At 39.8% G+C, this 26,381-nt stretch overlaps 1 protein-coding gene and 1 long non-coding RNA gene across 3 annotated transcripts in view; one reads left to right on the top strand and one right to left on the bottom strand.

The window, feature by feature from the left end:
- Window positions 1–26,381, top strand: part of LOC126763567 (uncharacterized) — a 181,348-nt gene that overhangs the window by 32,219 nt on the left and 122,748 nt on the right. The gene's annotated exons all lie outside the window — the stretch shown is intronic.
- On the bottom strand, window positions 23,190–24,304 carry LOC126763568 (uncharacterized). Its single transcript, XR_007667631.1, has 3 exons — window positions 24,101–24,304; window positions 23,966–24,051; window positions 23,190–23,894 (listed from the first exon to the last, which is right to left on the bottom strand). It is a non-coding gene; the product is annotated as an uncharacterized LOC126763568 (long non-coding RNA).

The following is a 26,381-nucleotide window of genomic DNA, read 5'->3' as shown; positions in this document are numbered from 1 at the left end:
ACCGTCGAAAATGCTTTTTATAATTCTTTGAAATAAACCGTTAATTTTTCATTTCGATTGTAAAGCCGAAAAGAGTGGGAATTACTTCAATTTCTACGAACATTCCGTGGTACTTCAATATTGTCCATATTATGCTTACAGTTGTATTTAAAATGTTTAATAGACTCAGCATGCTTCAGCAATAACAATTTGTCTAACTCGATTCCTCACACCACAAGCCACGCGGGCATGATTTGATTTCATCAAAAAGGTTAAGTAGTCCATTAGCTTGCCATAAAGGCGCCATAACAAATGATTCAAATCGTGAGAAAATCGGCATGCCCACAAATAAGAGCGAACATTATGCCGCGTTCATTTCGCATTCAAACCAATCGCAAACGCCGAAAAGTGGCAAATTGTGGCACATGCGTGTATATTAGCGCACACTCTCATAGGTGTATAAATAACGGTAAACTCTGCAAATGGAACACATTTTATGAGCAGTTTTGGTCAAAGGGCCTGTAAGAAAAATTTGGAATTTTTCCAACTCACAACTATTCTATAGAAAAATAAACAATAATCTTTGCTGAAATAAAGTTAAAAATAAGAATATCCAATATAATATTAAAAAATGATTATATATGATCACAAACATTATCCAGTATTAACTTGACAAAACAAATAAATTGTTATGTAATGTACTCCTTAAGGTTTGAATACCTAAGATTGCATGAGGATGGAAGATTTCCTGCAGGGTGCGTTGGACTAATTTTATATTTGGAAATAAGTGCAAATAAATTCATAACAATAACGGATGTGTGTACGAGTGCTTATTATGAAATTATTGCGAAACTAGAAAATTCATTTATATTCATATATCACAAAATAAGAAAAAATAAACCGGCGTCAGCAGTATATTTCATAGTAGTTGGGGACTCAATAAATTCCGCTATATTTTGAAATTTTTTTTATAAAAAGGGGAAGAATGCCACGCAAGCCGCCAATAAAATTTGTGAAGTTTACGGAGACGATGCTGTATCAGTTCGTGTAGCACAACAATGGTTCACTCGCTTCAGTTCTCGAAATTTCAGTGTGAGAGGTCGACCTATCGTTGAAAAAGTCGATGAAATTATTGAACAGATTGACCAGGACCGTCACATAAGCAGTCATGACATCGCTAAGGAGCTCAGCATTCATCATCAAATGGTTTTGAACAATTTTGAAAGGGTTCGCTACAAAAAGAAGCTCGATGTTTGAGTACCACATGAATTGTCTGTGAAAAATTTAATGGACCGAATTAACATCTGCGTTTCATTGCTGAAACGAAATTAAATCGAACCAATTCTGAAGACAATGGTTACAAAGTACGAAAAGTGGATCAAATTCGACAATAATGTGGGAAAAAGATCATGGTTCATGCGTGGTAAAACTCAACAAATGGTCGCAAAGCCAGGACGCCTCGAAAGATTATGCTGAATTTTGGTGGGGTTGGAAAGGAATTATCCACTATGAGCTGCTCCAGGCTGGTAAAACGATTGAGTCTATATTTTACTGCCAACAGCTGATGAGATTGAAGCAAGCAATCGAAATAAAAACATCCAGAACTGATCAACAGAAAGTCTTCCATCAGAACAACGCTAGACCACATACATTTTTGATGACTCGGCAAAAACTGAGAGAGCTTCGCTAAAAAGTTTTGATGCATTCACCATATAGCCCTGATCTTGCACCGTGGGACTACCATTGGTTTTGGTCAATGCAGAACTCCCTTAATGGAGTAAATTTGGCTTCAATAGAAGACTGTGAAAATTATTTGTCGCAGTTTTTCACCGAGAAAAATGGTATAAATACATTTGGTTCATTAAAGTTCATTATAAATATAAAAAAAGTTGAAGTTTGATTAGAAATACGAAAAGACTTTTTCGCCATACATTTTTTGGTTCTAAAAGGTCACCCATATCGAGGTTCCCTACTTTTCTAAAAAATAGTAAAAATTTTTAGAAGATCATATCTTTCAAATGTTGGCCACATTGGATATTTCGACTGGTAACTGGTTGATTGTTCGCATATACTTTAAGCGTTAGATATCCCCACAAGAAAAAGTCAAATGCCGTGATATCACGCGATTTTGGTAGCCAATCGACTGTCCCAAAACGTGAAATATCTTCCCACCGAAGTATTCTTTCAATGAATCCATTGACCGATGACTCCATTAATCCACAAATCACACCAAACCGTTGTTTTTTTTTTTTAATGAAACGACAGCTTTTCTCTTCAGGTTGTCTTCATCCCAAATGCGGCATTTTGTTTCTTTACATACCCATTAAGCTAGAAATGGGCCTGATCGCTGAACGAAATTTTGCACGGAGACGTCGGATCTTCTTGGAACTTTTCAAGAGCTCATTGAGCAAAACGATGTCTCTTGGGCAGGTAGATTGGCTTCAACTCTTGCACAAGCTGTATTTTGTATCTTTAAATTTAAGATCTCGACGTAAAATGCGGCAAATAGTTCCGTACGTCAGTCCGAGTTGCTGCGAACGCCGCCGAATCGACTCTCCACGATCCTTGTGTTAACTCTCAGCAACAGCTGCTATATTTTCTTCACTGCGTGCTAGACGTGGTCTAATTATTTGAACGCAAATTTATTTGTGGCTTGAAAGTGAAAAGCGCAGACTGAACAAAGACGCTTAATATAATTCTCTTCTAGTTCGAAAATAAGCTCTTCTATAACACAATAGGATCCCAAACGGTTTCAAGACAGCAAGTCAGCTATAAGCTCGTTTCACTTGCTGCCGGGAATTTAACATTTTAACATTCTACAGTCCTGAGTTTTTGTAGAAAAAGTAAACTGCTCAGCAAACTCTGAATTCTCCTTTAGGTTGTTTAAATTCACCCGTTTGCTAACATTTAATTTGTTTAGCCACTTTAATTGCTTCGCTAAATTCGCATTTGAATAGCAAAAGCTGCTTCTGCCAACAAAAAGTGGAAAGAATTAGCAAGCTGAATTTAAATATTGCAGCAAAGTAAAACATTTCACTGAATTATTTTTTATTTTGGCTTTTATGATTTCAATTAAAAGCACTTCGGTGTTAACTCGCCAGATAGCGGCGCTAGTTCTTCGCCTTCCACTCAATTTCAATAAGCTTAAAGCAAGTGTTTGATAATCTGTGTAAGAATTGAAGGTTATAATGGAATAGTCTTTAACTAAACCAAAAGAAATTCATACACAGCTCCTAATAATTGCAAAAAATTGGGTTTAATTGCTTATTAAATTCTTATTAAAGGAAATACTAAATAAAATCAGCTCCAAAGGTTTTTAATAAACTATTATATTACTAATTCACTTCTGCTCGAACACACCTAAATTAAACGAAGGGAATATCAGGCCGGCTATTTTACCACAAAACTCGACGAGCAACATGGCGTATACTTAACATTTAGCCATGAGTGCAATAAAGTACTAATAAAGCGCAAGGTATAAACATATGAAGTCCATAAATTGAAATTTAATATTAAATAAGTGTGAGATGAGTGACCCGTCACTCTCTATCATATCCGAGTGTTACAATTTCACAACGCTACTTGCCGGCTACCTTTCTGGTTACGCCATTTAAGAGTGATGGAAGTGTGAGTGAGACTGGCTAATACGCAGTGAGTTTTCGGCAATAAATTTAACAACGCCATTAGCAGGAAGGCAATTTCAACACTTACAATTTCAAAGTAGACTCACTCAGTTGCGAATATTGCAGCTTTCATAAGCGAAAGTGGAGGGGAGCTGGCGGGAAACAGCACGAAAGCGAATTCGAAAGTGCAAGCTGGCAAGGACATTGGTCTGCAACGGCGCAAATAGAGATGTTAAAGTCTACGATAAGCAACAGTCGGCGCCGTTAGCAAAATAATGGCGCTGTGCCACAAAAGTCTATTGGCCCACATAAAAAGCTCGTAATGGCATTTTCGTCGTCGTCGGCGTTATTTGAGCGTAAACCATCAACGGTAAAGGTGAGGTGCAAGCGAATACGTAAAGGGAGCGATGAGGTACATTTGTCATTCACCTGAGTAAGTGAAATTTGTTAGCTACAGCGCGGAAGCTACATAGACGGCGGCGAGCTTTCTGAATTTCGAAATAAAAATTTTAAATTCCGTTGACACTAAATAATAGATGTTGAAGTCGTTGGCTTTAAATGTTGTCATTAAAGCAGAAAATTCATCAAACAAAAAGTTGCGCCCTCAAAATGAGTTTTTCATTTGTTTTATTGGAAGAGAGCCTGCATCTTAGATATTTTTTGTCTGTTCATAAATACATACATATATAATAATATATATGTATGACTTTATTCGAATGTTCGAAACCACCCAACGCCAATAAGAAGGCCCCTTTGCAATTAATTATCCATTACAATTTGGAAAAAACCCATAAATCTTCCAACGGACAACTTCAAACATTCAACATTCTTCTACTAACTGCAACGCTCTCATTAAATAACGCTTTTAGCTGCTTTAATACAAATATTTTTGCATTTATTTCTCATAATTTACTTTCCCTCAAACCAGCGGAAGCGCCAGAAGGGTAGAATCACAGTTTCGGCAGCGCTGCCACAAATATATAAACAGTTCTAGCTTGCGCGCTTGAGGGCTTTTATCCGCTTCTAATATTTTCCCAGTGGTCACCCTTCCACTGAGCTGTACATTGACGCTCCTAGCACCAGAATCAGCAACAATGCTGCATTTATTCAGGTGTTAATAAATATACAAATTTGAATATACTTAGTTACCTGCACACAGAGCGCTCTGAATGAAAGCGCTGCAAAGAGAAATATCCAAATTGCTTGGCTGAGTGCACAAAACAATGGAAATGAAATGTTTATGAAAGGCCCTCGCGGCCCTCGTGGCGCTCGTATGTACCGCTAAGCATGTGCATATACTATTTGTGAGGGAGTGGGGTATTTCGGCTCGCGTAGCTGGCAATAAATCGCTGTTAGCACTCGGCGCCCTGGCTCCGTTGGCTACTCACCGCTCTGACTGATGGGCAGCGCAGCATTAGACGCGCAGAATTGTTTCAGGGTTTCACTGCTTTTTATCGCACAAATAAATTACCGTCAAGAATGCCAGAATCCTAACGAAATGTATATATATATATGTATAAACGAGTGTATGAATGAGTGAGCGCAAACAATGTGAAACAATGATTGCGAAGAGTGTTGTTTGCAGTTGTGTGAAGCTTGCTATGCCAGGGGGCGGGCGGGCGGTGCAGTTTGCTTTTCGGTAAATTAATTGTAAGACATTTGTTGGCAAATTTGAAATGTAATGAAATATTTATGCATTAACCGTATAAATATCCTTGGCGTGGTTGGAGAGTTTCGATAGTTCGGAGGAAGCAATTTGTATAGCAAATTGAGATGGATGAAGCATTTAATTGCCGTGAGATGTTTTTGGTTTCGAATGCCTCTCGGGCGAACACAAGTATTTGATTTAGGATTTTTATTGACTTTCGTGCAAGAGAAACCTTTTGAAAGTATAAACAAAGCAAGATAAAATGTTAATTTCGGCTGCATGGCAGCTCCAACACCCTTCACAGGTTAATTTCTTATAATCATACAATCTTATCTTATAGAAAGGACATAGAAAAGTCATTTGCCGCAGGAATCGATTCTGATAATTGTTTGTTTGCACTAAGCAAGTTTTCGACCAGTTGAAACTGTATTAACCCAGGCATTTCCTATATCAACAGTGCCAGGAGTAGCATTGCCTTAATGAACAGACAAATTTTGTTCCAAAACTCTTTTTTTTAACACACGTTAGGTTAATCTGGTAGACCAATAAGCCACACATAGACCAATTTGATCCTTTGCAATACCAGATGGAGTTCAGTTGCTAGATCCAAGAGGAGTAGTATCCCTTAAGATGCCTGCGCTTGACGCGAATTTTAACAGACTCTGCGGCCTCACTATCGATACCTCCTCCAGTGTATCATACCGTGCGGACCCCAGTTGCTTACAGCGTAGTCTTGCCAAGGCGGAACAACTGCACGAGAGATGCTCCATTGTTTCAATGGTGCCCTACTCTAGATATTTACAGCAGATTTCTCGATCTGTCAGCATCATTTAGCGGGCGTGTGCCACCACCAGACTACCGTTTAGCACATAACTTTTGCAGTTTTGTACCCAGGTAGCTCGTTCCATCGTGTTTTGATTTCCTTTACCATGCTTCTGACAGTATCGTCTTATAAACAATTAATGTTTTCGGAAGTTAGCCGTACACCATACTTGACAGTCTCGTCCAATACTACAATCACTATGGATTTGTCTGCAGGTTCATTAGAAGAAAGCTCCGCGGTTTCGCAAAGCAAAGACCTCAGCTTGAAATATACTGCAGTGATCCGGCAACTTAAAAGACTGGTCTATGCCTAACTCTGGAAAACATATTTTCGCACCAAATCCATCGGCCATTTTGGAGCCATCCGTATAGATGTTTAGAGTGTTGCGCGTAGCTAACATACCTCTACGCCAGGTATTTTTTCCTATGCTTACTTTGAACCTTCTTTCACAGTTGAAAGGTGGGTTCAGGTAGTCGATGTTTGCCCAACCGCCATTACCCACCGACCTACACCCGAAGGTTCTACATGTAAATTCTCCTGCAACCAGTAGTTTTCCCGCCGATTTTGCTGCGCAGTTTTCAGCGAAGAGATCTGTAGCTGGCAGGTTTAATACAAGTTCAAGAGCCGCCGTTGCAATTATTCTTAAAGCTCCTCCTTTTTTAACACCAATCGAAATATACTAAAAGTACCAAAGTCGTGGTTCATTTGAAAACAATTTCATTTGAAAATTTCTTAATCTTTGGAAAAAGATTTATTGTTACTAATAACGGCTCGGAGAAAAATTAAGGTAGAAAATATGAAAGCCGTAATCGATACAAAAAATTTCAACTGAAAAATGAAATAGCATTTATTGGCCACAAATGTGCAGCGGCAAGCAGTTGAATCGGTTGTTGATGCGACAACAAAAACCGCCGGCGAAACTGAAAACTTTTAATTGGCGCTTAAAAAGTTTCAATTCCCAGCGAAATAAAAGTGATGAGCAAAAAAGACTGCAAACCGGACACAGGGGTAACTTAAGCGTTAGAGTGCAGAGTATTAGCGGACAAAAATAGAAAACAGTTGTGGAAAAAGTATAGCAGCAAGCATTGCAAGATCTAAAAGGTGCGCTGCGGTGGTCATGGTGTGGACGTGTGAGAGTGTACGTGTGTGATTGTGTGTAAGTGTTAAGCGAAAGTTTCCTAACTGGAGCGCTGCGAGACTCTGTTTTTGTAATATTTTTTACTTCATGTGACTCGATTGCAAGCAGTGAATCAAATGCATCGGACAAAATTCTGTATCTGGTTCAGTGAATAATACGATCAATTTTGAAATATATTTGTAAATCTAATAGAAAAGTTCAAATAGCTAAGGAAATAACTTAATCAGTGGCTTCTTAACTTCGTATCATATCTTTAGTTCTTCCTCGATCACAAAGGTGGAACTTAAACTGGTAACATAACAAAATAAATATTGCCTCTTTCCTGCAGCTGCTAAACTCAAGCTCGGTTTTTGCTTTCATTTAGGGCATAACACTGCCCAGAAGAATGTCGAGTAACGCACTGCGAGCCAAATGACTTTAAACCACGCAGTTACGCGAAATTCGAATAAATATGCATTTCCTGTCAAAGACACCACGCAGTTATCTCAAACAAAACTTCATTTTCACCTTAAATATTCGCTGACGGCTCAGCGGAAACAGTCGTTTAAACCGTCGTAAATATTTGATTAGATTTCTAATTTAAATCTGTCACGCGATAGGCGATAACGTGCTTTCGAATTACTTATGAAATGTAGAACTCCAAACACAAATAACAAACACCATGCAATTCCCTCACTTTGCTTCCTGAGTGGCCCACTCGGCTGGTGCGTGTTCACTGGATATTCGCTGCTTTTACGTCTGCGATTATGAGTCACACTGAGCCATGTATTGCCATAGCTGTGTTGGAGCCGGTCATAGTTAGCTGGATTCTACTAGATTGTGGGATTGAGCTTTAATTGCTTTCGGCAGCCAAAGAAGTTTTACTATAACAGGCGAGTGTTATCCTGGAATCTTTACCTAGTTTCCTGAAGAGCCTTCTCCCTTACTATATAAATTAGTACAACAAAAAAAGCTTCATTGTTAATATTTACGGTAATTATGAGCCATAAAATATTTATCTTAACTTTCTAAAATTGCCTTTAATTTTTACATTTTGTTCATGGAGCCGTGTGTCGAAATTCACGTAATTGAGGAAAGTACTCTCAACGCCATTCACTTGGAGGGGCCAGAAACGATTCTTTTGCATATCGCTCAAGCAGCTCACGACTTCCGGTCTTATACCAAGTATCATTTGGGTAGCCAAAGAATATCCGTGTGAAGACGAACCATTCGTCCCCAGGGTTGTGCGCAGGGTTTATGACCCGCTACATAAAAGTGTTCCGATGAAAACCAAGCAACAGCACCGGATGAGATACCTCCTTTTGACGACCTGGAATGTCCGGTCTATTAAATGGGAAGGCCCAGCCCTGCTGGTTGACGTCCTTGTAAAACTAGGTCCTTGTGGCATTTACTACATTGGCCATATAAAGGAGCGCAAATTCGGTACGGGAATCGTAGTGGGAGAGACTCCGTCGCCGAGTACTGACATTCTCCCCGCTCGATAAATGTCTAGCCGCAATCCACATCATAGCGAAGTTCTTCAATATATCGCTGGAAAATCAACAACTGACCAGATATTCACCATGCGCCTAATCTTGGAAATAACCCGGAAAAGAGAATCGACACTTACCACCCACCGCTATGCCGTTATGTCTGAATTTGGTAACTCCGCAAACCTAATACGGCTATGTAAATTGACGTTGAGTAATACCAAAAGCTACGTCCGGATCGGGAAGGATCTCTCTGAGCCGTTCGATACCAAACGAGGTTTCAAACACGGCGACTCCCTTTCGTGCGGCTTCTTCAAACTACTCTTGGAGAAAACAATTCGAGCTGCAGAGTTGAATAGAGAAGGTATAATCTTCTATAAGATTGTACAGCTGCTGGTGTAGGACGATGATATTGACCGCACCGTTAGTAGTGCTTTCTGCAGACTCAATAAGGAAGCGAACAAATGGGTCTGGTAATGAACGAGGGCTAGACGAAGTATCTTCTGGCATCAAAAAAACAATCGTCGCACTCGCGACTTGGCTGCAACGTCACTGTTGCCAGCCATAACTTCCAAGTCGTAGAAGACCAACAACAACGTCAGCTTCGAAATCCAACACTCCAGCTCTGAGAGTATTCGACGCGGTACCTACTGAAAGAGGAAAATCCCCATTTTGTTGGAAAGACCATGCTACACTTTGAATTTCCAATTGGCGCCAAACAACGAAAACTGTAACTGTTGTAAACTCGGCTATAGCGGCGTAAGCGGTGTCTAAGCCAATAAAGAAGACATTTTTTAGTCCAACATATCCGATCCGATTCTGTGCGCTTCAATTTTCACAAATTCCGAGAGTGCAAGATTGCATTGTCCCATCTCCTTGTTCACATCCTGCATAAGATCAATGAGACAACCATTTTGGTGTATCAATACTTCAGCAACTCTGTTAACAAAAATGTCATATGAACTGGCGAGTTTACATGGCTACACACACGACCGCAGATGTAGAGCAGAAGACTGCTTTTTCTGGGCACCGGTTGGGCGGCTTGCTGGCCCCACGGCATTTACTGCTTTACAAGATCCACTATTTTCTGGATATTTTGTCGACGCATTCCCTTTCATTTACACTTCTCTTGTTTGCGAAATGCTGCAGAGGCACCGTTATGTGTGTGAGAACATGCAAAATCAACTACCTGCGAACATTTCACACAACGTTGAATTTCGCCTGAAAATTTTTCCTCCATATTACATAAATATATAGCAGCACAAGGTTGATAAAACCAACCTTGAACACACCTACATATACAATCCATTTTGTTTTCGCTTTCGATATTTTCATTCAATTTTTGATCGCTCTCTACTTCTGTTGCTCAAGTTTCAACTTATATTTTTCTTTGTAAGCTCTGTATACACAAAGCGTGTGTGTTTGTGTACGCCGACGAATGTTCGAATATTACGAGAAAACGAAAAACTGTTCTACATTCTTCGCATTAATTGTATTTATCGATATTCTGGACTGCACATTCGGTGATGCAATCGTTAGCAACCTAACGGGACAAAAGTACAAATGCATTAAAAGCTTGCTTGGAAGTGTAAATTTTTCGGAGCTCAGGAGCTGAAAGTGATGAATTTTTCCCACAGGCCCTATGAATTCAATGAATTGTTTGCCGCCTTTTAATGCCCAAACAGTGGCGCTGGCTTAAGAATGCAATCAAGAATTGCACTAATTGTTTTCGCGCAGCTCTTGCCTCCTCCAACCATGCCGTGCTCGTGAGCGCTGCATTTCTTTCGGCTGCACCTCGCGCCTCGCACAACACGCATGTATTCCTCGCACGTGTAGGCTGCCTGCTGATATGTATGCGTGCATGTATATGTGCGCTTCCGCCTCTTTCATAAGATCACGCTGTCTGACTGTGATTTAAGTGCACTTTTTGAGTTTCCATTAAAAGTTTTTATTTTTATTTTTGTGGAAAGAGTTAAAAGTTTTCCGCAAAGGATATGTGTCCGCTGTATGGACGCGGCAATCAGTGGCATGCGCCTCCATTTAATGTGGCGCGTCCGCTGTTTTCTCCAGACTTTCTCTCCTTCCACTCAAAATATGCAATTACTTGGGCATTTGGGGCGCCACTTGGCAATAAGTGCCAATAGAATATAGATTTGCGAAGAGAAACCAACACGAACGGAAGCAAATCTTTATTTTTCTCTTTACTTAATATTCTATATTAATTCGATTTTGATACTTATTATGTTTTATAAATAAAACTGCAATAAATTATGCTAGGAAAAGCTCATTAAAACGAAATTGCAAGGAAGAACACCAACTTCTGGCTGTACATCTAACTTGTTCTTCTTCTTCTTTCTTCTTTATTGGTGTAAGCACGGCTTACACGGTTATAGGCGAGTTTAAAACAGCCAGTCGTTCTTTCTTTTCGTTGTTTGGCGCCAATTGGAGATTCCAAGTGTAGACAGGTTTTTCTCGACCTTGTCTTTCCAACGAAAGTGAGGTCTTCCTTTCCGGCAGGTACCGCGTCGAATACACTCAGAGCTGCCGTGTTTTCATCCGTTCGGACGATATAACCTAGCCAGCAATGCCACTGTATCTAAAATCGCAGCAATATATCAATATTGTCGTAAATCTCGTACAGCTCATCGTTCCATCGACTGCGGTATTCGCCGTTGCCTAAGCGCCAAAGAACATAAATCTTCCACAGAACCTTTACCTGAAAACTCGTAACGCCAACTCATTCAATGTTGTTATCGTCCATACCTCTGGACCATATAGCAGAACGGGGATGATGAGTGGAATTTTAGAGTTTGGTCTTTAATTGTCGAGAGAGGACTTTACTTTTCAATTGCCCACTCAATCCAAACAGGTACTACCGTTGGCAAGACTTAGTCTGCGTTAGATTTCGATGCTGACGTTGTTGTTGTTTCTTACATTCCTTATTTACAGGTGTCTAAAAACCTTTACGAACTTTTTTTATGATACATTTTATATAATCGTTAAGCGTCAATTCGTTTCTCTACACGGCGTCTTTAAGTTTGTAAGAAGAACAAAGAGTCTCCAGGACGTTGAAGCCATATTAGACATCTTGGTCTCCTTTGCCTTTAAAAAGTATTTGGACATTTTCTACATTCTGCTCTCGTTACTGTTATTGTACTGCGCCATTCAGCCCACTAGACCGGCTGCCTGTGCGCCCAGGTCGTACACTTACGAGCACTTACTTTCCTCTTGAGTAATAACAGTATTTAAAAACTCATTTTCCTGTAGACAATATGTGCGAGTGTTCATACAACAAAGTACGCCAATTAATGCGACAGGGTGTGCAGATACAGCTTGCTTGGCCCTGTAGGAAAAACGGCTTAAAAATTTATTTCCGGTATTCAGGATTCGGTTTGTCCCGAACGCAAAATCTTCCTAAATATACCTATATACTATATATATATGCAACCTGCTGGTTCGAAATTCCATTTATACCCTTACCATTTATTCTCTTATCTCGCCGGAACCTAGACTTAGATAATCTATTAAATTTTGGGCAGTATTTCTCACAGGGTTCGCTTTGGTTGACTTTGTTGGCAAGCTGCATATAATTAGGTACTGTTACTTCATATGTGCTCGCATCCTAATCTTGGATATTGCTCATTAAAGCCGGCACCAACAACGAAAGGAACAACACTGCACCAACTTCCTCCTCTTCTTTATGTAAATAAGATTCAATTACTCACAGGATGCTCTCCAAGTATTACTGGGACTTTAAATGCTTATATACATGAATATACATATGTGTGTGGCAATGAAGAGCTGGCGGCAATTCACACATTCTTTTGAGAGTTTGAGAGGGCAACTTGTTGGTTCTTTCTACTTTTATGGGCAAATAAAGATATTTCTATGTATGTAGTCTCGTACAATTGTCTGACGAAAATTTATATTCCTTTTGGTGCATCTCCTTTCTCAGTTAATATTAATATAAAGAACTAAGTAAAGGATATAATTGTTGTTATATAGTTATTTTTAAATCGTCAGTGTGCTTGATTTGCGCAATACCCCTTTCGATGTTCTGTAACAACAAATATAACTGCGAGTATATAAGTTTTGAGTAGGTGTAAGTCAAAAAATGTATAAACCATATCTTCTACAAGCCACACTGACTATTAAGCCAATTCCTTCCTCCGAATCTTTAACCATATCTTCTATCAGCCACAGTAAAAATTAAATAGAAACCGGCGGAAGCTCGAGTCGAAAGCCACTTCCTTCCCCCGTTTCTATTTTCTCGTAAACATATTTTCAATTAGCGCATTAAAAATGTTTACACAAATAAATAAACCCACAATATATGTACACCTGCATACATACAAATGTTAACATGAATACACAAATCAATTTACTTACACACACACACACAAGGCCTCAGACATCCTTGGGCGGCATGCAAGTTTAATGAAGTGCAAATACGTGGCAAGGGTTTCGCACAAGAGCCGGAAATGAAAAGAGGCGCAAAGCGAGAGTGTGCAAGTGCCTATTAGTAGCCGTGCTATAAGCTCTTCTACTTTTCAATTGCAGGTAATAAACAATTTTATACTCGTATTATATGTATGAATGTGATATGAATTGTGAGTACAATGTATATGAAAATCTCTCGGTTCTTTTAAATGCACAGTAGAATTGGATTCCGCCACATCAAGTCTACTTTTCAGAATTTCTTTCCAGATGGAAGTATTGACTATCAATTCTCCGCTAGTATTGCAGCTTATACAGCTTTTTTATTAACAAGAAAACCTTATATATAAATAACCTTATATATAAGTAACCGATTACGGAGTTCACTGCCAAGGAGTTAATTTCAAAGATGGTGGACGGAAGAACGCATTGATGCTTCTTGCTATGTATCGATGACTTCGGTTCATATCTTCTTCTAGGTCCGATGGAGCTAGTGATCTGCGCATGCCTGGTGAACTTTAAGGAGCATATTACCGGTAACATGTTATACAAATTATTAAATATATTTTCCTAACAATGATTCTTCAAGCTTCTACCTAGAACGCTTTATTAACAGCAAGTCATATTCCTAAAATAGCTTGATAGTCAAGCTTTGATCCTTACAGGGTAAATAAAAAAGATTAAGTTTTCTTAAACAGACAAAAAAGATAACTCAAGCCTAAATATATAAGTATGTGTCTCTGCTATGAAAGTTCTTTTGCATTATTCATCCCTATCAAAATATACATACAAACATGGTGATGTGTTTTTATTCTGAACGAAATTTAGCTTTTGTATAATCATACTTAGAGTCACTTAGATATGCGCCCACCACGTGCATTATGAGAGTTGAAGTTAAGTAGAACATGTGACCTGCTAGCATGCATTTACCGTATTATACCCAAGCTTATAGTATACATATAAGGGCGAGAGACCACGCTTGTATAGCTGTGTGGGTACACTTACTTGCAGAATTCTTAATGAGTTGCATTTATGCGTTGCAAAATTAACTAGCGGTTGCTTTTTTAACGCCGGAAAGTGTGCTTGCGTCTGCTCGTCGTCGTCTCCAGCTTTCATGAGAGGCATGTGTGGCTGGCAGCGATTTGGGTACTTCATTTGAGCTGTGCGCCGTTGGCGTATTTATGTCTTAGTTGAGTTTATTTTTTAAATTTTCAGCTTGCTGGTTAAATTACATAATAAGAAAAAATTAGGCATCGGAACATAAAAGCTTTTTTAGATTAAAAAGCGTTCTTCGTAGATTAAAAAGCCTGTGGCAACTAGAAAGAGTAAACCAAATATCTTTTGAACGCATAAATTGTCTTTAAAACGATATACAAATTTAAGAAAATCCCAATATTTTGACTTCCAAACTTGTTGTACTTCGTATTCTTCTTCTTCTTTATTGGCGTAGACTCCACTTACGCGGTTATAGCCGAGTTTATAACAGCGCGCCAGTCGTTCATCCTTTTCGTTGTTTGGCGCAAATGCAAGATTCTAGGTATAGTCAGGTCCTTCTCCAGCTGAGCTTTAATCTTTCACACAATACGCTCGATAGAGCCTTATACGCGATCTTGAGGAGGCTTATCCCACAGTAGTTGGCGCAGATTGTGGAGTCTCCCTTTTTGTTGATTGAGCAGAGCATTCTTAAACTCCAATCGTTGGGCATGCTTTCGTCCGACCATATTTTACAAAGTAGCTGTTGCATGCTCCTTATCAGTTCTTCGCCGCCGTATTTGAATCGCTCGGCCGGCAATCCGTCGACCCTCGCCGCTTTGTTGTTCTTCAGACGGGTAATGGCCATTCGAACTTCTTCATGGTCAGGCAATGGAACGTCCGCTCCACCGTCATTGATTGGGAAATCGGGTTCAGCAGCTCCTGGTGTTATGGTATCACTGCCATTCAGGGGGCTGGAGAAGTATTTCTCCATAATTTATATCCACTCATAAAATAAGACAAACAAGTAGCTAAATTACTGTCCAAGCATGTAACTGTCAAAAACTTAGTATTTAAATTTAAAATATAATCACATTTCGAATATGTAACATACTTTCCATGAAATGCATGGAACACTCACAAACACATATCCTAATTTAGTGGACAAACTCAGGCAAAACTGTACTGATGTTTATATGAATATTGTCGTTTTATGGAAAAATTAAAGACAAAATTCAAACATTTCCATAAAACTAGATTATTACATCGAGTAAGGGTAACCATAAAGGCCAAACAAACCAAGAGAGCTCTTATCCACGCAAAGAAAAATTACCATTTAAGCATTGATAAAGATTTTCTTGAAATTAGCGAATATATATATTTTATTTTCTTAATTTGAAGGATTTAATTGACGAACAATAACGCACGCACACCTCAACTATATATTAATTTTTCACACATATTTACATACTTATGGGATTCTATATGAATCGATTAATCAAAGCTTTACGAAAGCGCCGCACATTTCATTTCAGCACAGCAATCCATTACAAAACCTCAAAGCCGCAATAAATATACATATTCAACTATACCCTCGGATGGGGTCCAGCGTGCACTTAGAGGACTTAGCTCATGCCACATTTATTAGCCCATCGTGCATATAAGGTCTTGCATGCATACAAGCCTCGTTGAAAATTTGCCAGCGGGTAGTCCAGCAAGCATTAAGGTTTCGTGAACCTGCCGCCTTCCCCGCTTCAGCCCCATTTTCGGCTACAATTGTCCAGGGCACAATAAAATGTTGCCAAAGCATTAAAAATCTTACTTATTACCGAGTTGTGTGTTGCAGCAGGAGTTATGTGCGCGCACACTCACCCACACAGGCATTCTTGCACACATGTCGGGCATAGCGCGCTGACACCGAGGCGCTCACAACATTCATAAACTATTTACCTTTTTGGGAATACAGCCCCAAAGCCGAACAGGTCACATAGCCGAAGAGTAAGAGCGTACGAGGGCGAGCTTATTTGTCCATACATGCGCATATAGTATATCACGTGAGCAAGGCGCTACAATTATTTAATTAGCTGCTGCTTGTTGTATTGGAGCTTATGTTTCCTTTTTGTTGAGCCTTCTTCCAAAGAACTTAACTTTTCTTTTTTGACTGTCTTCTGTCAACTCTTTCTCCAAAAATTATTCAGATTGTATTGCGACCGTTATATATTGCATTATCTTCAAGTACTTAGATTTGTTTCGAGTCGAAAAAATGCTGTTGTTTTAAAGTTAATTTTGCCCGCTTTCTGTGCAACCTTCATGTAAAGCTTGCAAGTGACAAGTGTTTTGAGAACTGAACTTTCACAAGCGCACAAGAACACGAACACGGGCCGCTTGCATGCGATGCACTGCCAGAGGCCAACGTTTATTCTTCGGCGAGTTTTTGGCTGTCACAGTCGCACGAAGCTTGTGTTGCCTGGTTGGACATGCGGCGCTGGTCTGCGAGCTCTGTGGGCCGACCAACTAACTGTGAACTCAGCAACGGCGCATAATAATAATTCACTTCAGTCTAGTACCGTTGCACTTTTTTCGGTTCTTTATGCTTCCTGCGCTCTGTTTTGATCGCGATGCCCCTTTGTATGGCCCTTGTTTTACATATTCTCCCTGTTTCTCGCATTTGCTGTGCTTTTTAGTTTACAGCCGTTAAAGTGTGGCAGTGGGAACGTTTTAGCTAAACTGTTACTTCCATTTGCATGCACAATTGTTGTACTCGTGGGTGTTGCCACTGCTGTTGTTTTTGTGTGTTGCCGTTTGGCTTGGCTCTTTGCCGAATTTCTTTTCCACCAAAACAGCGCTAACCGGTATATAACTGAACATAACTGCACACCCAATTAGGTTGTTATAGTTAAGTAAATATGTATTTTTGGTTACTTTAGCATTAAATTTAATATCACACTAAAGGGTAGAGAGCGGGAAAGATATTACAAGAAAAGAAAATAAAATTTTAGCAATTTATTAAAAAAAAAATAAATAATAAATTTAAATAGGCACCGAAATCAGCACATTTTTTCGAAGTTAATGCACAGCGGAACGGAATGAGCCAAACATTTAGGAAAATCTGGCGGGCGCTGCCTCGTTTAGCGAGTTAATATAAACTGTGCTGTTTCATGTATGGACTTGACTTAAAAGTGTGTGTGTGTGTGTTTGTATTCGTGCGAACTCAATGCACTAAGTAAGTTGACCCACTGAAGGCCGCTGTGATCGCTTCTGCAATAAATAACATTGTAAGCTGTCGGATATGGCAAGCCGGGCGTAAGCAGTTCACCGCCAAAACTACTGTAGTTAAATGTGGCAGCACAGGCACTTCCAGATGCAATACTCAATGTGCAACCGCCACATATGCTACATATGCACATACATATGTATGTGGGTCTGTGTGTTTTGTATCAGCAAAGAGGCATACATAGGCATATGACTTCGTGCATGGGCGATTGCCACAACTGCCAGCGGCATGCCACATGTTGTGATATGAAACGTGGCGCATTTTTCCCTACTTTTTTTTTGTTGGTTTTCCTGATGGCGATGGCTTTATGCGGTTTTATGTGTTTTTGCTATGCGCTCCCTTAATTTTTTCTCTTGTTTATTCACCGCGAATGGCAGAAATTTTTTTGTCTCCTTTGTATTCACTCACATATTTACCTTTTTGGCTTTGATTTGCGGGAATTTACTTCAAACTCCCGATTGGCGCGCCGCTGCGTCGCCCTGCCATCAGCATGAGGTTGTTGCTTTTTTATGCTGGTTTTTTCGCAACATTTGCATATGTGTGTGCCTATGTGCGTGTGAGTGTGCATTCGTGTTGACCGCCGTTGATTGTGTGCTGCACTTAATCCAATTTCGCGGCAATCGTTTAACCGCAATGCAGTAAATTACACGCGCATAAATATCCGATGAGCTCCGCGCGACGCAGGAACCAAAATGTGCCACCACACACATTTGCATTTGAACATATATTCATATGTCCATACCCAGGAGTGCATCAAACACCAGGCGTAACCCCGTGTTGCCATCCAGCGCTCCTCTATAGCTCGCTTATGCTTGTTCGCGCTTGGCAATCATTGCAGGAGGGGCTCAAGGTTTATTAAAATATTTTAGTTTCTATAATAATTTTGATGAAGCTTTCTAAAGTTCAGATATAACAATTATTCACGCAGATTTTGATTTCGCCTCGGGAGTACAGACCTTTCGTAAAGAGTTGTCGCTTTAAGTGAGGAATAGTAGCATAGTTTGTACGTATTTTGCTCATACATTTCTGTTTTTATATGGAAGGGGGAAACATCGAAAGGCATCACAATGCTTCCGCAGCCGCCCTAGAACTCTGATGTGAACCCGCCCCCCAGGAACTTTCTTTCTTTTGGCCGATGAAAGGCAAGCATTTTGAGACGACAGAGGGGATCCAAGAAGCATACACCTCGGCTTTCAAGGCCATTCCGGAGAATGCCATGATACCTGCAATCGCGCCTATTTTGAAAGGTTTTAAAGAATTGTAACAATTGGTTCAAGTCCTACTACTTTCCGGACAAACTCTGTATATACTCTATACATGTCGGACAGTTCGGACAAATATCATTGTGGAATCTGAAAAGGTAACTTCACTAAGTATTAGGGTCAGATGGAAATCCAAGTCCTCATGACGTCTGTTTATCCACGAGTGGATGTCTGGTATAAGTCGGTGGGTCCAGCGCCCTTTGGATGAGAAATTCCACCGCTCCCGCCACGCTTTAGTGCTTTTGTTCCTCTACTCTGTCTTTGCTGATACTGTTTTAGTCGCTGATAGCTGATATAATCGCTCAAGTTCATCTTCCTGGATGTCAATGGGCGGCATTCTGACAAATACTTCAGCAGCGTCGGTTGATATAGTCCGGAAACCCTTTATTATTCGAATTACGGAAACCCTGTGCATTGCAATTATTTGTTTAGCATACAGTTTTATATTCATTGCCTGTATCCATAATGATGCCGCATACAATATTACTGAACTCATTGCTGTTGATATTGAGAATCGACGGCTGGAACCCACACAGCCTCTATTGGTCATCATTCTCGATCGATCATTATAAATTTTGTTTGCTTTACCGGAAGAACACGCCAAATGTTCCTTAAATTTGAATTTGGAGTACAACATTACTCCCAAATACTTCAGCTGTGGCTGTGAAGTAATCTCGCACTCTCCCTAGTGCTTATGCCATCACCATGCTATCGTCCGTATACGCTATTAGTTTGACGTTTGTTGGTTGCCATCTTCTTAGCACCCCGCCATAAAATATTCCATAATAGTGGGCCTAAAACTGAGCATTGAGGTACTCCACTTAAGATAGGGTAGCTCTTGGCGCCTTCGCCCGTATCAAAAATCAGCCTTCTGTTTTTAAAATAACTCGTTTTAATGTTTCTGAGGTATTCAGAGGTGCTTATTTCATCCAAGGCTTTGATTAAGTGTGCCCATTTTGGTGTTGTACGCATTCTTGACGTCCAGGGTAATCAGCGCGCAGTACTTTTTTGTGCCACCTTTCCATCTTTTGCCACTTACTGCACATTTTGCAGTATCGATGACTTCTCGTAGGGCGTCAATAGTAGATTTTTTTTATGAAGCCGTATTGTCTCTCTGATAGTTCGCCGGCTTTCACGATTACTAATTCCAAGCTGTAAACGCAAACGCTGTACTCTCCACGAGTCGAGGAACACCTCTTCCTTAATACAAGCGTTGTCATTTTAGCGAACAGTTGAGGTTTTGTGCTTATAGCTTCCTTCGGGGCTCTGTTGGCGGTCACTCTGCAGCTTCGTTTCGTCGCTTAGCATAGGAAATTCGGTCGTGTTTCTTTTTACTTTGCTCATACATATTTATGTACAAGTATATGTTATATACGTACATACTTGTATATAGAGTAAACACTAGCATTTATTTCAAAATATGAGAATCTATATTTATCAAAGTATGCACGTCAAATATAATATTATTTGGTGGGTGATTAATACGTGATAATTTTATTTTTGCCGGTTGGCGTTTATCCGGTACACTATATTCAGAATATTTGTGGGTCTGTGCACACATGCCTGTAATGTCTCATTTTACGATCACGTGGTCAACTTTATATTTATGTCTTCGCGTTGGAGCTGTTAAACGCGTCGATAATTATAAACATGGTCAAATTGTTTACACACAATTTTATTACAGTTATTGGCATATCGGAGAACATTAGGGTGGTTGGTTATACGCCAGTAGGTGTTTCTTTTCTTCTCAATAACTTTTTTTCTGCAAAAATTTACCATTCAGCTCTTTTTAAATCAAACCCAACAACAGTGCAAATAGTCCACTAATTTTGTGTACCATAAGGCTTTTCTTTAATGAATATGAACTATTTTTAAAAGCTGCCACAGAAGCGCCGCTGCATGCAACATGCATAAGCAGGTGGGCGTCCCACACGAAGGCGTTGCGCCCACACCAATGCAGCAAGGCCGCTGCAGAGCAGGGTGGGCGTAATTCAGTTCACACACTTGAGTGCATAATTACATGCACGCATACATATGCATATATACATGTATATATTTGCATTTGCAGGGATTTAAACATCGTTGGCATGAGCTGGAGTTTATTCGGTAATTAATTTGCATTCCAATGCACTTCGCCATTAATTTTTACATAAATCATAACTGAAATAACTTCAGCACTCTTTTGAAAGCAAGACGAAGTATGTAGGTGGCTTCCTGCACGCGCCTACATCCAACCCAGGTCTCCAACCCAGGTCGTCCAATTATTGCATGGTTTGTAGTGTGTATTCTGGTAGCTTTACAGCTTTTTCGTGCGCGCTCGTCAATGTCGGCCTTGGCGCGCCAATGCGTGAAATGTCAACGGCACCTGCAGAGTTGCCACTTCCGTTTTTCGATTAAGGAATGCAGAGACCGAGCTCAGTAGGCGACAGAACAAAGCAAAACGCAGTTCTAATTTTAAAAATAGGAGTTTGAGAATATGAAAATTTTACCTGGAAAATTTCTATTGAATTTGATTCCCAGAAGAGAATGAATATACTCGAAATAAATAGATGTTCGAGGTATATTTAGCTGGAGCAGTGCGAGGGACATTGCTAATACTGCTTTCGGAAATATCCAGCTACCAATGACAAATAGTATTTAGGCTTAAAATAGCTACTCATTTACTCCATGAAGCTTCTAACTCTCTTCAAAAAGTAACGCATACTTCGGTTAGCCGTAAGTGACGTCATCAACGAATAGCAAAGTGAGCAAATTTGAAAAGTTAGACGCCAGAATTTCGATCGGTTTTCTTCTTAGTGTTTAATAAGCTAATTTAAGTTGCCACCTAGAATTATACCTTTGAAGAAGAAGAAGAATTATATTTATTTTTCCACATTATATAGTTTTTTCTCACTTCTCACAGCTCGTTTCTAGCATTTGCTTTGCCGATTCTAATGTCATCATTCACCTCGCCAATATTACTCATTTGATTCCTGCGGGTGCTGCCGTCCATAGAGTCTGCTTTCGCACTGGGACTTCATTATGATATCGTGCGTGTGCACACCCGAGCAATAAGGCCAAATTGTTTTAGTTGCACACACACAAGCACAAGCTGATGACTGCGGAATCGCTTGTACGCGACTCGTATGACATGAATTTTTTGCTGTTTCTGTTTTTGCTTATGTTGTTATTGTTGTTGTTTAGCACACACTCTGGGGATTGTGCATGTTGTGAATTCGTCTGTTTAAAATGACATTTGCTGCATAACATTTCACACTTTGTGGAATTTCATTTTGTTGCGCCACACACACAAAGCCACTTTGTGTGTTTGTCTCCATCCATTGCACTTGCAACGCATATTTGACATGCAACGCACTGCGGCGAAGACTGGCGCACACGCGGGTCACCGTCAGCACGCGGTGCTACTCATTTGCCACTTCACTCCATTTTACGCGCTCTTGCACTCACCGACTCATTCATCCGTTCAGCCATCAAATCATCGCCAGCCGAAGTGCCACACACTCCACTTCTTACTTGCAACGGCTTAGTGCCGACTCCAGCAGTCGCTTCCCGCTCTCGAATTGAATAATTGCCACGCGTACGCTCGCACTCTTCTTACGGCAATGCGACAATGTCAACGTCAACACTGTAGAAATAACATTTGCGTCGGGTCACATTGGCGCTGGGATGTTTACGACTTGACACTTAAATGCTCGTTTGATTTGATGCAGTGGTAATTAATTACCAAGTAAATACATAGACATGCGCTCACACTACTCCACAGTTGTTAAGCGAAGTGAGTCGCTAAAAATATCGCATCCGTAGCGCTAGAGTGAGTGCGCCGGGCACCGCTCGAATTTGCGTGTCACCTTTTAATTTCACTGAAACCACTACGAAGCTTCGCAACAACACCGAATTGGTTACTATTATTTCCAGGAAGCCTGACTATACGCAAAGGCGTCCTTATGGTAATGCCCGTAAGCGCCGTATTGAAGCCATTTATAATGGGAAGAATGCTCACTCACGTACGCCATAAAAGCGGTAATATCCGAAGTGCTGGCTTAGAAAGCTTTTTCAGTTACGGCTCCATCGTCTCCGTTATAAACAGAGACGCTTGGGTGATTGGCAGTTGACGCCTTCCAAGGTTGCCACATGGGTGGCATTAATAATGAAAGGCTTTGCGTGTCGAGCCTCCTTCAATCCGATCTTTATGTAAGCAACATGTTGGTAGTGTGGTAGTTTATTGTTCTTGTTGTTGTGCTGATATGAGCGTTTTCTTTTAACACCTTCGATGATCGAAGTGCTTGACATACATACATACATATGTATACCGTACGTTGAATGAGCGCAAAGCAGTGACATGAATGATTCATATCCGTATGTAAATAACGGTTGTGTCTAGGATTTTCAAATCCTTTAGAAGAGCATTAATTTAAAAGCTTTAAAATACTTTTTTCTGCTTGAATCATTTTAGTTGAATTTTAAATTATATAAAAATACATACATATATATAAAAATGCTAGGGATTATAAAGGGTGATACATTTCGAGCTTCCTCACCTTTTTAAAGAAAAAAACACAGAAACTTCATATTTAATGTAGAAGGTTTATTATCATTCGAAATAACATTCTTCGGCATTTATTTTTTTAGATTGTCTCTATCAAATGTTGGCCGCGGCTACGTCTCAGATGGTCAATCCGTTGAGTCCAATTTTCGGTGACTCGTTCAAGCGTTTCGAGTGGTAACTGGCGAATGTCACACGCAATAATTTGCTCCAAGGCCTTAATCGAAGCGGGATCGTCTGCTAAGACTTTGGGCTTTACATATCCTCAATCGACCGGCCCAAAACGTGAAATTGTCTGCTCACCGAAATGTTCTCTCAACAAATTGATTGGTCCGATCTGTGAGAGCCGCCGCCGTCTTGTTGTAACTAAATGTCGCCGAGATCAAGAGCTTGAATGTTAGGCATCATTTTTGAAGAAATATGGACAGATGGTTCACACAATATGGCTGCTTAATTTTCTTTACTGCGTGCAGGACGTGGTCTATTCGGTCGAATAATATCCCTTGATGATTGCTGGGTCTCAAGATGGGTGATGGTGTTGCGAATAGTATGGTCAGTAGGCTGATTATGTTGACCATAAGTTGAGCGAAGCGCGCGAAATACATTCTCTACAGAACGTGATTTTATTTAAATATATCCACATTCAAGGACAACCCTCACATTCCCATCAAGGTTCGCGTCGAGTCTAAGTATGAAACAATGGAACGTTTCCTCTCGAACAATCTCCTTTCAAGTGACCAATAAGATAGTTAACGTTAATCAAAGATCACTGCAAACTTCCTCTAGAATTAACCAACCTGTTCCATAAAATTAAATATAGGCACTATCACTTAATTCCTCGTTTTTGGATGCGCTTGTAAGCAGGAATGTAATAATTTAAAATCTATTAAAAATGTCAAATTTCACCAGCAAAAAATCGAAAAGAGTTATACCTCAGTTTGTGACCGACGTGCAGCCCTTCCGTAGTAACAATGTTCCTGTAGTACTCTTTTGTTCAAATTTCAGTAATGTTGCCATTCTACGCTTCTTCCGTCCGTGACGTGGAAATTCAACCAAACGCCCTCCCTATTTTGTCGCCTCAGTCCTACTAAAGTTGTGTTGATGGCCATTATTCGCATTGTAAAAAGAGGTTAGGGTGAGACCAGCGCGCACCGAATATCTCACACTCGAGTCTCTTTTTGAAATGATTTACACATGACCACATTTTGATTCTTCCCTCTATCCATTTGTAGTGATGGTTAGTTCTGGGCCGCATCAATTTCCAACATTTGCACCAAGTGAAACCACAGTAAAAAGAAAAACTCATCGGCTCTACGTCGGGTGGCATGTGCACAGTTGCAGTCAAGCATGGCAGTGTAATTAGTGTGGCACGAGCATGAGGCGTGTCGAATTATGTACAAGAGTTGCCAATTTTCTATTTATTTACTTTCGTGCTACGCCGGCGGCAACGTCAATGCAAAGAGTCAGTTTAATGGAGCGAAAGGCCGGGCAGACGATGCTGAAGAGATACACTTTAATCACATTAACTTGCTACACAGATTTTCGTATTGCTCGGTCCCATTTTTTTCACTCTCGTACAAATAAACATGACAAAATAGCAAATGATGGCTTGCACCAAAGGGGAATTCATGTGATTAGGCGCTGAGAAATGACTTCGCACATACAAACCTGCAGTGGTACACTAGGAGATGTACAATGTGTGGGCTGTCGTTTTGTTTATTCGTTTATACGAGTACTCGTGCTACTATTTTCTCGAAATGCCGGGTGTTCACAGATTGTCGCTGCAAAAGTTTACATTGAATTAATTTGCTTATTTTGCTGTGATTGTTGTCACAAGTTGAGTAGGTGCGTATGTACGCAGACCGCTAGCCTTGTATAGTGGCTAATGAGGGTCTATATTTGTTGGGTTTAGCGCAATAAATGCAAAACAGACATTTCAAACTGAAAAAAGTTTGCAAATTGTATTTTTTTTGTTTAATAAGTCCACTTTTTGTCCACTAAATCGCTCCCAAATAATTGGAAAATATGTTCGTGCGTAGCACAGATTTATACTTATGTTCGCTTGTTCTCATGCTCTTTTTCTTCCGAAAAACCGAGAAATATACGATTTTGATATCTTCGTTTCGTCAAGCGTAATTCTTCGGCGAGTCGAACAACCTGCAGACGCTTGTTGTCGAACCCTGTGTCAAAATGTCTTCTGACGCTTGCGCAATAATGTTATAATGCTTTCTTAGTGTAGGGTTGATTGAGTCGATTGTTGCATTTGCCCTTATTTTTTGTTTTATTAATTAGTTTAGTTCATTTTAAGCCTTAATTTTAAAATAGTCAAGAATAAAAGAAGTTCGTATTTTCATTTGCCATTTGAACCATTGACAGTAGTACAAATCAGCTAAAATTTAGCAAAACTTGGCATCATTGAAGATAGCGCCCATATCACTGAGGTATCTGAGAGAGTAACGTAACCAGAGTGACGTAAGAGAATATCTCTCGTACGAAGTTAACTCGATAAGTAAGTTGTTGTTTGTATATGTAATTTTTTTTTTAAGCAGAGGCGAAGAGAAAAAAAACGAACCAAAAACAACTATTAGAAATATCTTGGAGTATATCTCGTTCTTAGATTAAGCTGAAAATAAAATAAATAAATATATTTGTCGAGTTGGAAGCAGCTTAAGGAACATTCTGGTCTATTTCTGGTTATACTCTTACAACCAGTTGCTACAGAGTATTATAGTTTTGTTCACCTAACGGGTACGTATCACCCAAAACTAAGTGAGTTAGATATAGCAGTTTCTTAGTATAAAACAAGTAAGAAAGGGCTAAGTTCGGGTGTCTCCGAACATTTTATACTCTCGCATGATAAAGTGATAATCGGGATACTGTTATTAGCAACTTTTTTGCGAGAGTATAAAAATGATGCCCTCTGAATTACATGAAAATCTCTGAGAGTTTTACCGATATTTTCGGTGAAAAATTAGGTTATGTTAGGTTAGGCACTGAGTTCTTCGTGTTCGATATCAGGGACCTTGAAAAGTTATAGTCCGATCACGACAATTTTTCCACAAGGGTTACCTCAGCTCAAATACCATATTTGTGTAAAGTTTTATTCCGCTATCATCATTGGTTCCTAATGTTTATATTATACAGAGAAGGCATCAGATGGAATTCAAAATAGCTTTATATTGGAAGAAGGCGTAGTTGTGAACCGATTTCACC

This window comes from Bactrocera neohumeralis, chromosome 6 (genome assembly GCF_024586455.1).
Source record: "Bactrocera neohumeralis isolate Rockhampton chromosome 6, APGP_CSIRO_Bneo_wtdbg2-racon-allhic-juicebox.fasta_v2, whole genome shotgun sequence".
NCBI lineage: Eukaryota > Metazoa > Arthropoda > Insecta > Diptera > Tephritidae > Bactrocera > Bactrocera neohumeralis.
Note: the sequence above shows the minus strand (reverse complement) of the source record. Positions and strands in the feature narration are given on the sequence as shown.